We start from the raw sequence: 13,308 nt of genomic DNA, 5'->3' as shown, positions 1-13,308 counted from the left end.
TGCAGCAGGGTGAAACAGCCTTTTGGATTTGGAAGGGCGTGGTCTCACCAGCACGCTGTGCTGCCACTCAGTGACATGTGCAGCCCATGCCATCATTGCCAGCCTGCCCCTCTCAACCCTCCAGACCTGGCCCTAACACACCCCCCCGGTTTCCTCTTCTCTGCTCTGCTCATGTCCTCCAGGACCCTGTGCTGGCAGTGAAGGGGACATTCCGGTTCTCAAGAAGCTCCTGACCTACACATTGGGTCTGACCCAATGTGGAAACACCATTCACCAACACTAAGCCTTGCCGAGTGCCTGTTGTGTACCTACAGCCAGCTCAGCCTTTCCCACGTGATCTCTGGCCACCAGCAGGTGAGGCAAAAAACGATTTTAGGTGGAACAAGGTTGAATGTTTTTTAAAAAGCAGTGTGTTTAATGAGTCATAGGAAAATCATAAGTTCCCTACTGGCTTGCACGCATCAGGATTCATGGCTGATTGCTTAGGAGGAGTAACGCATTGAGTCTGGCAAAATTGGACGGGTGGCCCACAGGTGACCCAAGCTGGAAGAAAATCCTGCATTCCTGCCCTAGAGCCCTCCAGACTCAGCATCATCCTCTGTATAATAAGTGGGCTGAACTCACGGTAACAAGGCTCCTGGCTCATGTTTATGGAGCATTTGCATGGCTCCAGGCACTCTTACAGACACTCACGTACCCATTTTGCAGTGGAGAAAGCTGAGGCTGGATGGGTATAGCAGCAAGCACAACCTTCTTGATTTGGTCTCGCTCTGTTTGATCTCATACCTCCCACTCCAAAACAGTGCCTCTCACTGGAGGGGGATCCTGGGTAATGTCTCAAGATATTTTCGGTGTTCAAAATCGGGAGGTGCCACTGGCATCAAGTGTGTGGCAGTCAGGAATGCTGTTTAATATCCTGCAATGCCTGGAACGGCCCCCACCACCGAGAATAATCCAGCCCCAGCTGTTAGCACACGGCAGAGAAAGCCCCCTCTAAACCTGAGAGAGGAGGAGGGCCCACTGCCTCAGCACAGTGTCTTCCTCCAGCTCTCACATACCCATGCCCTGCTCAAGAACACTCAGTGGCTCCCAAGTACCCATGGTCTGACCTTATGTTCAAATCCAGTGACTGGTGCTGACCCATAGGCCAGAAACACTGGGCTTGAGCTTCCTATTCCCATCACTCCTGACCTCCAGATCACCTTAAGAAATTAAAAATCTACTTTTCATTAAAAAAGCACAAGGTCCTGTTCAGTAGAGATCAGACAGGTATTGCAAGTTCTTCTAGCTGCGTATATATTAAGTGATAAGTGAGGGGAGTTGGAGAAATCATTTATTCTTCCTGCGAGGCTGGCAGTGCCTCATGGGGCAGATGACAGTCAAGCTGGGTCTAGAAAAACAAGCGGGGATCGACAGAGAAGGAAGAGGGGCTGTTCTAGGCAGAGGGTGGGAAACAGTGTGCTCCATGGAGGGATGCTGAGACTCTAGAGGTTCTGAAGCTGTTGTGCTCAGGCTTTCGTGAACCTGAGCATCACCTGGGGAATGTGTTTTCAATTCTGTCTGGATCTGTGCGTGGGTTCGGAAGTCTACACTTAAATCAGTACGCAGGGTGGTCTTCTTTCTCTCTTTGTTTCTCTCTTTCTCCCTCTCCCCTCCCTCCCTCCCTCCCTCCTTTCCTCCCTTCCTTCCTTCTCCTCCCCCTCCCCTCCCCTCCTCTCCGCTCCCTCCTCTCCCCTCCCCTCCCCTCCTTTCTTTCTCCCCACTCTCCTTTTTAAAGGCAGGCTGTCATTCTGTTGCCCAGGCTGGAGTGTAGTGGCATGATCACGGCTCACCGAGGCCTCAATCTTCTGGGCTCAGCTGATCCTCCCACCTTAGCCTCCTGGGTAGCTGGGACTACAAGCTCACACCATCACGCCTGGTGAATTTTTAAATTTTTGGTAGAGATGGGATTTTGCCATGTTGCCCAGGCTGGTCTATGATCTCCTGGGCTCAAGCAGTCTTCCTGACTTGTCTTCCCAAAGTGCTGGGATTACAGGTGTGAGCCACCGCGCCCGACCCTTAGGTGATTCTGATGCAGGTGGTATACTGACAGCTCTGAGAAACAGGCTTCCAGGGAACACCCAGAGAAGCTGAAAGTGCAGACTAGAGCAGGGGAAGGATTTGTATGCTCGGTTGAGAAGTTATGATCTTATTTTAAAGTAAAGACAACTTTAGACTCTCTTAAGGAAAGGTCAAGACATGATCTCCTCAAATTAAAATAGAGGTGTTTCTGGAAGTTTAGCTTTGAAAAGATTTACAATAATGAAATTAGAGCGATTTTAGCTGGATCGCTTGAGCCCAGGGGTTTGAAACCAGCCTGGGAAGCATGGCGAAACCCCAACTGTACAAAAAAATAGCTGGGTGTGGTGGTGCACACCTATGGTCCTAGCTATTTGAGGGGCTGAGGCAGGAAGATTGCTTGAGCCCAGGTGTTCGAGGCTGCAATGAGCTATGATCATGCCACTGCACTCCACCCTGGGTGACAGAGCAAGACCCTGTCAAAGAGAACAAAATTAGAGTCATTTTGACAATTCAACTAGATAGGGTGTGATGGGAGCATTTCATCTATAAATCTGGGACTGAGATTAAATTCTAAGGATCAGCTGGAGACAAGGATGCTGGCCAGCTGAGCGTGTGGGTTGATGGGCTTTCAGATGCTTCACGTCTGCCTATCACAGAGCTGAACCAAGTGCCATTTTTCTCTCTTTGGTGGAATACTTAGCTGAGAGCATCGGAAAATTGGTGGATGATTCTTTCAGGCTGAAGAAACAAGTATACTGCCTTCATAGCACTTTGAAAGAAGTTATCCAGTGGACATACTGTCATAAATGATAATATGATTTCTGTTTTCTGATTTGCTCCTGTAAAAGTCTATTTTTATTATAAAATGAATACACATTTATTTACAAAATACAGGAAAACACTGAAGAGTAGAAGGAAAAACATCATTCCTGTTCTTATTTTCCAAACAAAATCCATTCCTTTTCTAGTTTTGAAATAGAAAATTATTTGTCATTTGATGTAACTTTCAGTTTGGACTGACTTGATATGCAAATAACCTCCTCTTATCTCAGAAAAGGTGGCTTTTTTTTTCCTGGCACAGACCTGAATGAACGACCTTGTTTAAATTACATTCAGTTTGACAAATGTCATTGAACGCCTGCCATGTGCGTGCTACTGAGTTAGAGCCTGTGGTGGTTACAAAGATTAATAAGACACAGCACTTCACGCGAGCAGGTTATAAACTAGCAAGAGAGGCGGACCTGTGTAGAGCAAGATAGGGGGATAACCCCAAGGTCAGCAAAGACAGAAGCTTATTCCATGGGCTGTTGATGTGGAGGGTGGAAGTGAGAAGCATGAAAATAATGTTTTGAGAATGTGGCATTTGAGCTGGAACAGAAAGGGCTCCTTGGCTTTGGACTGTAGAATCTGCAGGGAAGGAAATTGAAGAGGTGAAATACATGGAACTTGACAAGGGTGGCTATTGCGGCTTGAGTATGTAATAAATGGAGAATTGATTCATCAGAAGTGCAAGTAGCTGCTCTCCTCAATAGAAGAGGGCTTGGAGAAGAAGAGGGGCTTTAGAAAGTAAGGAGAGTCACTGTCACACAAATGACAGCCAGTGATGGAAGAAGAAGTGCCAGTAAAGCAACATGGCAGGGAGGTAGGGAATTGTGTGTGTGTGCATGCATGCCCGTGTGTGTGTGTGTATGTGTGAACATGTGTGTAGCCATGTCTCTGTGTGTGTGTGTGTGTGTGTGTGTGTGTGTGCAAGTCCATTTGTATATGTGTGATATGGTTTGGTTATCTGATCCCCAAATCTCATGTTGAAATGTAATCCCCAGTGTTGGAGGCAGGGTCTGGTGGGAGGTGATTGGCTTGTGGGGTGGATTTCTCATGGGTGGCTTAGCACTATGTCCTTGGTGCCGTCTTTGCGGTAGTGAGTTCTCATGAGATTGGGTTGTTAAGAAGTCTGTGGCATGCCCCCCGCCCACCCTCTTGCTCTTGCTCTGGTCATGTGAAGTGCCTGCCCCCGCTTCACCTTCCACCATGAGTTCAAGCTCCCTGAGGTCTCCCCAAAAGCTGAACAGGTGCCTGTACTGCTTGCTGTACAGCCTGCAGAACCACGAGCCAATTCAACCTCTTTTCTTTATAAATTACCCAGTTGTACGTATTTCCATATAGCAATGCAAGAACAGCCTCATACAATGTGTGTACGTGTGCATATGCGTGTGCCTGTGTGCTTGTGCATGTGTTTATATGTGCATATGTGTGTGCCTGTGTGCTGTGCATGTGCGCATATGTGTGAAGACAGGGAAGGGGAGAGACTGACTTTTGGCAGTTGCTGTAAATGAAAAGTAATTGATAAAGAGAGGGTCCAAAGAGGATTCTAGAAAGCCTTTTGTATGACACATTTAGTAAAATTCGCTCCTTCTCATCTTTAAGATTAACCTTCAAGAATTTGCTGTCGGGTTTTGGATGAGTTGACAGACAGAGTAAGATGGTCCAGTTATGGTCTGACTTCCTGTCTAATTTTTAATAGCGGGTCCTGCAAACTTTTCAGTTAATTGAGATGAATTTTTATATCCTTGTTCTATCACTCTGTATCAGTTACCTCTTGCTGGGTCCAAAGCACCTGGAACTCTGGCTAATCAGAACTATTTGATGGCTTATGACTCTATGGGTCAAGTATTTGGGCAGGGCTTAGTGGGTTCAGACCTCTGCTCCAAGTGATGTCACCAGGATCACCTGGGCTGGAGGACCTAGTGTGACCTCCCTCACATATATGGAACCTCAGCGTTGGCTGTTCGCTGTGACGTCTTGGGTCTCTTTCCTGCGGCGTCTTCCTCCCCAGGGTCTCTCATCCTTCAGGGTCTCACTCTCCATGTAGCTCCTCCATCTAGCAGGAGAGCTTGGACCTCTTTACATGGTGGTTGGGTTAAAAAAAAAAAAAGAGGAAATGGAAGCTGCAGTCCTCTTAGTTCTGGAAGACACACAATGCTGCTTGTACCACATTCGGAGGACCACAGCAAGTACCAAGACCAGCCCAGATTAAAGAGGCAGAGAACCACATACCTCCTCCTGGCAGGAGATGCTTGAGAACGTCGTGGCCATGATTTCCAGTCTACCAAACATCCCAGTGACATTCCTGGGTTCTTTCTGGTCCCAGGCCCTGCCCTCTCTGGGAAAGTCTCCCTGCCCGAAAGCACCCAGCCTCTCTCAGCTCCATGCCTGTGCCATAGCCAGCCTGAGCCCCCTGTGGTTTGGACAGGGCACCGGGTTGGGGTGGTGCCTCATCAATCTCCACGGACCGCCTCTCTCCATGTAGGGGAAAATTCGATTTCCCAGAGAATTGGGATATCCACTCACTTCAATTCAACACTAACTCCCTTCCAGTCTGGGACTGGAAACGAGAGAAGTGCTTCAGGTAGGTGAAACACAGAAGGGGGAGAGGTTGAAAGCCAGCACTACAGAAGAGCTTCAGGTCTCTACACGTCTCAGCAGAAAACCATCCACGACTTTCTTCTCCTTAAATGGGAAAGATCTTCACATTTCCATTTGTAATTTGCCACTATATGTTTTTCTCATATATTTTACAAAGTTTTTGTTTTCTGATTCTAGAAATAATCTGTTATTTTTTGAAGAGAACTTAGACCATTCAGAAACTTATATGGGAGAAGGAAATCACGCCTAAATCTTACTACCTTGAAATGGCCGCTGTTACTATTGAAACTATCAGAGGGAATATTAGATCGTACAAAATGATATTTTTAACTACATATTGGCTATGACATATAATAAAACAAACACTGTGAGTCTACCACGCAACTTAACAACTGGGACATTGCCACATCATGTCCTCTATATTAGGGGTCCCCTGCCCCGTTAGGACCCAGGCCACACAGTAAGAGGAGAGTGGCAAGCACGTGAGCAACAGCCGCTCCCATCCCCCCAGCGCCACCTCCTGTCTGATTAGCAGTGGCATTTGATTCTCATAGGAGTGCAAAGCCTATTGTGAACCGCGTGTGCGAGGGATCTAGGTTTCAAGCTCCGTCTGAGAATCTAACTAGTGCCTGATGGTCTGGCTGTGTCCTTTATCACCCCCACATGGGACCATCCAGTTGCAGAAAAACAAGCTCAGGGCTCCCCCTGAGTCTACGTTATGGTGAGTTGTAGAATTATTTCATTATATATTACAATGTGATAATAATAGAAATAAAGTGCGTAATAAATGTAACATGCTTGAATCATCTGGAAACCATCACACATTTTTCATAGAAAAACTCTTTTGGCTGGCTGCCATGGCTGACGCCTGTAATCCCAGCACTTTGGGAGGTTGAAGGGGGTGGATCACCTGAAGTCAGGAGCTGGAGACCAGCCTGGCCAACATGGTGAAACCCTGTCTCTACTAAAAATACAAAACACTGGGCTGGGTGTGGTGGCTCACACCTGTAATCCCAGCACTTTGGGAGGCCAAGGTGGGCAGGTGGTCAACAGATCAAGACCCTCCTGGCCAACATGGTGAAATCTTGTCTCTACTAAAAATACAAAAATTAGCTGGGTGTGGTGGCATGTGCCTGTAATCCTAGCTACTTCACCCACCCTGAGTGAATCCCAGCAGTACCAGGTGGTGGAAGCACGCTGCAGGCCGTAGGAGCCGCCTGCATGGCTGTTCAGAGGCGTGTGGGAGCTGAGAGGCCGGTGAGTACAGGAAACAGCGAGCTGGGGGGAAAAGAGGCTTGAGGCCTTGCAGCCATGGTGAGCAGCCTGGGTTTTGTTGTGAGTGGGTATGGAAGGGTTTAACGCAGGGGAGTGAACAGTCTGATTTGCATTTTTGCCAGGTTCACTTGGCTGCCCACACAGAAGGGATTGGAGGGGCTTTTGAAATCATTGACAAGTCTCTGCTGTCTCTAATTGAATTTTTAATCTATTCATTCAATCTGACATCAGATGGGCTTTGACTTCCATTTTCTCAGAATTAAAACTGACTTTTAAATGTTATCGCGGGTCTGTCCGTAGCTTCTAATAGAAGCACATCACTTTTTCTTATCTCCCTCTGCTGTCTTCTTGGGCACTTACGTGAACTCCTTCTGGTTGGTTCAGAGAGGTGCAAAGACCCCAGCCAAGGTGGGGCTGCAGATTCCTTCAGGATGGAAAGGAAAGGGAAGGAAGTGCAGCTGAGCAATTTGGACCTCCCCATGGACTTCCCCATGGTATGCAGGTCGCCACCCAAGGGACCTGGAGATGGCCTTCAGCTTGAAAGCTGTGTCAGGCAGGTAGCCTCTGGGGAAAACAGCCAATGATCTCATGCTTTGAAATCCAGCAGACTGAAGTCAGTGTGCCTGGACCCCACACATTTGCTTTGAGGGCTTGGTTTGGATCAGACCTATAGGCTTTGTGGTGGATGCAGGTGAACAGGTCATTATGGGTCCAGTCCCAAGCTGGGGATTTCTTGGAGGGCTCCCATTGAACTAAAAATCTGTACAGATGTCCACACTTTGAGCCATAGTACGTCCACGTTTTGTTTTAATATCCACATGCTCTAAGCTGGGTCTCTGGAGCACAGCTGGTCCTGTTGGCCTTTGGCTTCGTGTACGTGGACTCGGAGGCATGTATGCCTCGGCCTGAACTTCCGTCAGTTCTCGGCTTAACCTCACATCCTCCTTGAAGCCTTTGCTTCGCCCCACCCCACTCCTGCCCCTCACGAGTTCCTGTGATCTCCTGCACTTCTTCCTAAGACGACACAGTCATGCTGGTTTAGCTTCTATTTTATTTGATTATTGTTTTCAGGGATTGGCGGTAGGTGGAAATTGTGCTGATGGAATGTCTGTCTTCCTCTGCAGGAAAAGCTCCAGGAGGGTGGGCGGTTTGTTCATGTTGATCATTCTCTGAAGGTTCCCTTTCCTAAAACAGAAGCATTGGCCTGTTTATGTTTATCTTTGTTTATTGTCTTAGGGCCTGGTCTGTCTCATTGATCTTCAGACCCCAGGGGAGAGTCATCACCTCATGACCTTGTGAGCGAGGGCACAGGTGTCGTAAAAGGGGCAGGTGACAGTGACAGATTCACGTGCCTGTGCATGGGTCTCAGCTACCCCCTCACAATGTGGGGACCTTGGCCAAGTCTCTTGGAGGCTTAGTTTCTTTGTGTGTAAAAAAATAATAATAGTCTAATGACGCTTTGGGGATCCCTGTGGGAATCAGGCGAGTTAGTAATTGTAAAGTGTGTGCTTGGTTTTGCTGTCCTGCAGCAGCCGGTGTTCCCCGTCTCCCGTCTTACGGTTTGTGGGCTCCTTGTTGGGAGGGCGTTACGGCGACGCTTCTATCCTCATCCTGTGGAGAGGCTTCACCTGCCAGAATCCAATTTCTTCTTCCCCAGGGACCTCACAGTTGGCCACTGTCTCTCAGCCCAGATTTTCCCCTAAGGGGGCTAATTTTCATAGCCTTCAAAGGCATGAAAATTATCTCCCTACGATTTGGGGGACCCCTACATGAAGTCTCGTGTTGTCACAACCTATGGGGAGTGTTTTCCCTGTGGGAGGTGTCCTAGCAGCTGTCTTGAAAATAGCACTGAATGGGCCCAGTGTAGTGGCTCACGCCTGTAATCCCAGCACTTTGGGAGGCCGAGGGGGGCGGATCCACTGAGGTCAGGAGTTGGAGACCAGCCTGGCCAACATGACAAAACCCTATCGCTACTAAAAATACAAAAAATAGCTGGACATGGTGGTGCAGGCCTGTAGTCCCAGCAGTTTATGAGGCTGAGGCAGGAGGATTGCTTGAACCTGGTGGGGCGGAGGTTGCAGTGAGCCGAGTTTACACCGTTGCACTCCAGCCTGGGAGACAGTAAGACTCCATCTTAAAAAGGAAGGGGAGGGGAGGGGAGGGGAGCAAAGGGGAGGAAAGAAAAGAAAAGAAAAGGAAAGAAAAGAAAAAAAAGAAAATAGCACTGAGGTGTAAGGAGTGACTGGCTTCAGTTTCTATTTGTTTAGTATTTTGGCTCAGGAAGCACATGCTGGTGAGTCTAGTGCTCTCGGTCAGTCTGTGAGCCTGGGGTCAAAATTATCTTCGTTTTACAAATGAGAACACAGGTTGCCCTTGTCCTTTCCAGGGGCCCCCAAAGCCCTGGCTCTGCACTACACACATGGTTGATCGTGAAGCATTGGCCTGATGGACCTGGGGCTCGCAAAGGTGAACTGGCCTCATTCCCAAGTTCATCCGATTGAGCCACAAAAAGCATCCATGGTTTCATTCTGGACTTTTGACACCCTGCCGCTTTTTGCTGATAGTTTGCTTGGGCAGTGATTCTGCGTGGGTGGCTCCTTTTTCTGAAAAGCCCGGTGTTCAGGGTTGTCCCATGAACTCAGAAGGCTCCTACTGTCTTTGGGAGAGTGAGGCAGGGGTGGAGCGAACTGGAGTCTCGGCCATGCTTTTCGTCATCTGTTGCAGCTTCTTTGCCATCCAGACCACTCTATGCAAAATTCTTTCCTTCTTGGCTCAAGATGCAAGAAGATTGTATCAGGGTTCTCTAAAGAAACAGCCAACAAAAGATACTTATCTTTCTCTCTCTCCCTTTTGCTCTCTCTTCTATCCATCTATCATCAGTCTAGCTATCCATCTATCATCCATCTCTCTACCTACCTACCTATCTACCTGACTACATTTATTTTAAGGAATTGGCTCCCACAGTGTGGGCGCTAGCAAGTCTGAAGCCGCAGGGGAGATTGACAGGCTGCAAATTCAGGTGACTCGATGTCGCAGTCTTGAGTGTGAATTCTGCAAAACAGGCTGGCAACTCAGGTGAGGTTTCTAGGCTGCAACCTTCAGGAGAATTTCTTCCTCTCTGGGAAAGAAATTGGTCTTCGCTCTTAAGGTCTTCAACTGATTGGATGAGGCCCACCCACATTATGACAGGTAGTCTGCTTCACTGGACGTTTGCTGATTTAAATGGAATCATATCTAAGAAATAACTTCATGGCAACGTCTAGACCGGTGTCTGGCCAAACAACTGGGCACCGGGGCCCAGCGAGGCTGACATGTCAAAGTAACCATCTCACAGTGAATGTGGGACTCAGCCACCCCACTGTCTGCGGCCACTGCCCATGTGGGTCCTCCTCTCTCCCTGCCACCTGCCGAAAAATTCACTAATGTTTGGATGACTCTTAACTTTCTCTTCTTGTTCCAGAATAATTCTGGGCACTGTCTCAGGCTTTCATGCTCTTCTTGGCACCTCCACTTGCCCACCTGTCACCTACGAGACTGAGGCTGCTCTAAGTTGAACCAAGTATTTGAAGATGAATCCCTCTCTTGGCTGCACCTGTTCAAACTTTCTCTATGGACTTTTTTTTTTAGAAAACCTGAACCAAGCAAATCATCTTCACAAAATTTGTCCAAATGCCAAGAAGGCAAGGAAAATTTAGTATTGATTCGATGTTTACGATTATGGCTAATGTATTCATGGTAGATAACATTTATGATACAGCAAAATTGTACATCCACGTATTCACGAGTATATAATGGAACCTCTCGTAATTAGCACATATAATATATTTATAGTATATTTATTCCATCTTGAGTAGATTTTTCTGGTAAGTAATTTAAGAACTGTTTTATAGATGGTGAGACGGTTTGGATTTGTGTCCCCGCCCAGATCTCCTGTTGAATGGGAGGAGGGGCCTGGTGGTGTTACCACATGGAAGGTCTTGACTGTGAGTTGTGCAGGTTCTTGGTGTGTTGAATGAAGAAGTGAACAAAACACACAAACAAAGCGACAAAAGAACGAAGCAACAAAATCACAGATTAATTGAAGTGAAAGTGCACTCCACAGAGTGGGAACATGCTGGAACAAGCAGCTCCAGAGCCCCCAGTTGCAGTGTTCTTTGGAGTTTGCATTAGGCTAAAAGAATCTGGTAACACTCTGACGTGCTCTTGGGAGGCCTCAGTTGGTTACACCCTATGAAGGATTGGCCCGTGGTCAGTCAGAGGCTGAAGTGGAGACCAGGCCCGTGGTCAATCAGAGGCTGAAGTGGAAACTTCTGTCTTGTTATCACAGGAGCCAGGAAGTGGCCTGCGTGCCGCTCACCCTTGCCTGGAAGTGGCTGCACCTGCTGTTCTTCCATGTGTGCGTTAACCCTTGGTTACCCTAATTCCCTATTCTCCTGCCTCAGTGGGAGGTGATGGGATCGTAGGAGCGGAGCTCCCCTTGCAGTTCATGCCATAGCGAGTGAGTTCTCGTGAGATCTGGGTGTTTAGCCGTGTGCGGCGCCTCCCGCTTCTCTCCTGCTGCCGTAGGAAGATGTGCTTGCCCTCCCTCTGCCTTCTGCTGTGACCGTGAGTTTCCTGAGGCCTCCAGGTCATCCTTCCTGTTAAGCCTGCAGAACTGTGAGTCAATTATACCTCTTTTCTTTATCAATTACCCAGTCTCGGGTAGCTGTTTATAGCAGTGTGAAAATGGACTAATACAGATGGGTTGTCTTCGCTTTCAGTATATTTACGGTGCTGAATCAATTTCCAGTTACAATGTTATTTCCATGAGGGAACGACAGGCTGTTTTATGACCTGCTTTATGAAATAGTTTTCCAGAATTCATCTTGGCCAGAGTGACAGTGCCTAGTGGCCTTTGACCCCTGACCTTTTCCCTCCCCTCCTCGTTCTGCTCCGTTGTGCCCCAGTGTTGCTGGAGGGTGGCACCCAGTTACCTCTGGTGTTGAGAGGGTAGTACAGATGTCTATTTTTAGGTCTATATCCTGAGAATCAGGTTAAATCTATTAAAATGGAATGTTTGCTTTGTAAGAAGGAATTTGTGTGTATGTCTGTCTTGAAGTAACGTCCCTGTTTATTTTTGAATGAAAAAGAGTCTTCAAACAAATCCTCTAATTTGACTCTCCAGCAAAAGCCCCAGGTACTGGTTTACTGATTTATTTGGAAAGTTTTCCAGTGGGAAGCGCTTTGTGGCAGGGTGGGAGCTGCTAAATCTTGGGAGTGGGGGCGGGGCGGGGGACCAGCTGAGGCCAATTGATTAATGAAACGAGGGCCCAGAGTGTTTTGAGGCACAGAGTTGGAAAATGGGAGAGTCGCGATTGTCTGGGAGGCTTCAGAGTGGAGTAAATTGGCCTTGAAAAGGCAAGCTGGTTATAGAACTGAGCCGGGGTCCGCTTGCCCGCTGTAGAAAGTCCAGAAATCCCCACCGAGGTCGCAGGGGTAGAAAGGAAGGCAGACGAGGTATCTATTGCTCAAACCCTGACCTCCCCCAGGGCTCCCAGGTGCTACAGGAAAACAAGAGCTGCAGGCAGAATAGAAAATTGGCACCTGGAGTTGACAGCGGCTTTTGGCCTAAATGGCTGCAATATCTTAAGGTGGGGCTTTCAGGTTATAGGTAGAGTCAAAGATTTTCTGATTTGAAATTGGTTAAGGAAGAGAAGTTTTGTCTGAAAACTTGGGATCAGGTGAAAAAAATGTTAACTGGCTTTGAATGTGACTCTGTCCAAGCCCCTCAGGAAGAAATTAGAGCAAAGAATGGAGAGAAACAGTTGAGTCCTCAGTTTCCCCTTATCTGAGGTCCACATGCATCCATATGTAAGTGGGGTTCCTTTGGGGAGGGTATCCAGAAACAGCTGTGAAGATACATCTTAGTTTCTCTAGGGAAAGTAGACAACTCTAAATTCTAACTTCCTTGGCTAGCTATTATTTTAGGATACTGTGATCTTGTCATAAAGCTGCATATTTGCCTCTCTTGGCCAGGGAGCTGCCTGGAGTTTTCCTTGAAGAAGCTCAGAATTTTCCTTTATTTCCATGCTTGGGGCAGCGGAGGTTGGGGCATGGGCCCTTAAAAAGGGGGTTCCTGCTGGTCTCCAGCTTAGCTTGCCTGGAGAGGAGGGGAAGGGAGGGAGGGCTGGAGCAGAAGCTGGAAGGCAGACATGAGGTGGCGGACGGCAGAGCTGGGAAGCAAGCCCGGGAGGCGGAGGGGGATTGTCAGAGGCTGACTGCCCGGAGAGGTGATGGTCAGACTGCACGAGTTGGACATGATTTCTTTCCAGCATCAGGGAAGAGGAGTCAGAAAAAGTTCTTAGATAGCAAAGAAATGGAGTGAAATTCGTGTTTGGGAAGAATGAGTCTGGATGGATCTGGGGGGCAGGGATACCCTTTATTTAAATTAGAAAAATTACTTCTGTCCCTTCCATACATATTGTTAATGAAAGGAGCCACACTCTATAAAATATTTGAAGTGATTTATTCTGAGCCAAATATGAGTGACTGTGGCCTGTGATGCACACA

The 13,308-nt window shown here is 47.7% G+C and overlaps 2 long non-coding RNA genes across 2 annotated transcripts in view; both read left to right on the top strand.

Annotated features, from left to right (window-relative positions):
* Window positions 1-2,472: 2,472 nt before the first annotated feature.
* Window positions 2,473-13,308, top strand: part of LOC116541299 — a 95,311-nt gene continuing 84,475 nt past the window's right edge. The window contains exon 1 of the long non-coding RNA XR_004264779.1: window positions 2,473-3,703. This is a non-coding gene — a long non-coding RNA (uncharacterized LOC116541299). The remainder of the gene's footprint in view (window positions 3,704-13,308) is intronic.
* Window positions 8,960-11,869, top strand: LOC116541300. The gene is made up of 2 exons (XR_004264780.1): window positions 8,960-9,778; window positions 10,220-11,869. It is a non-coding gene; the product is annotated as an uncharacterized LOC116541300 (long non-coding RNA).

This window comes from Sapajus apella, unplaced genomic scaffold, assembly GCF_009761245.1.
Source record: "Sapajus apella isolate SASKATOON/1434 unplaced genomic scaffold, GSC_monkey_1.0 scaffold150, whole genome shotgun sequence".
Lineage (NCBI taxonomy): Eukaryota > Metazoa > Chordata > Mammalia > Primates > Cebidae > Sapajus > Sapajus apella.
The sequence above is the reverse complement of the archived record's forward strand: the minus strand, read 5'-3'. Positions and strand labels throughout refer to the sequence as shown.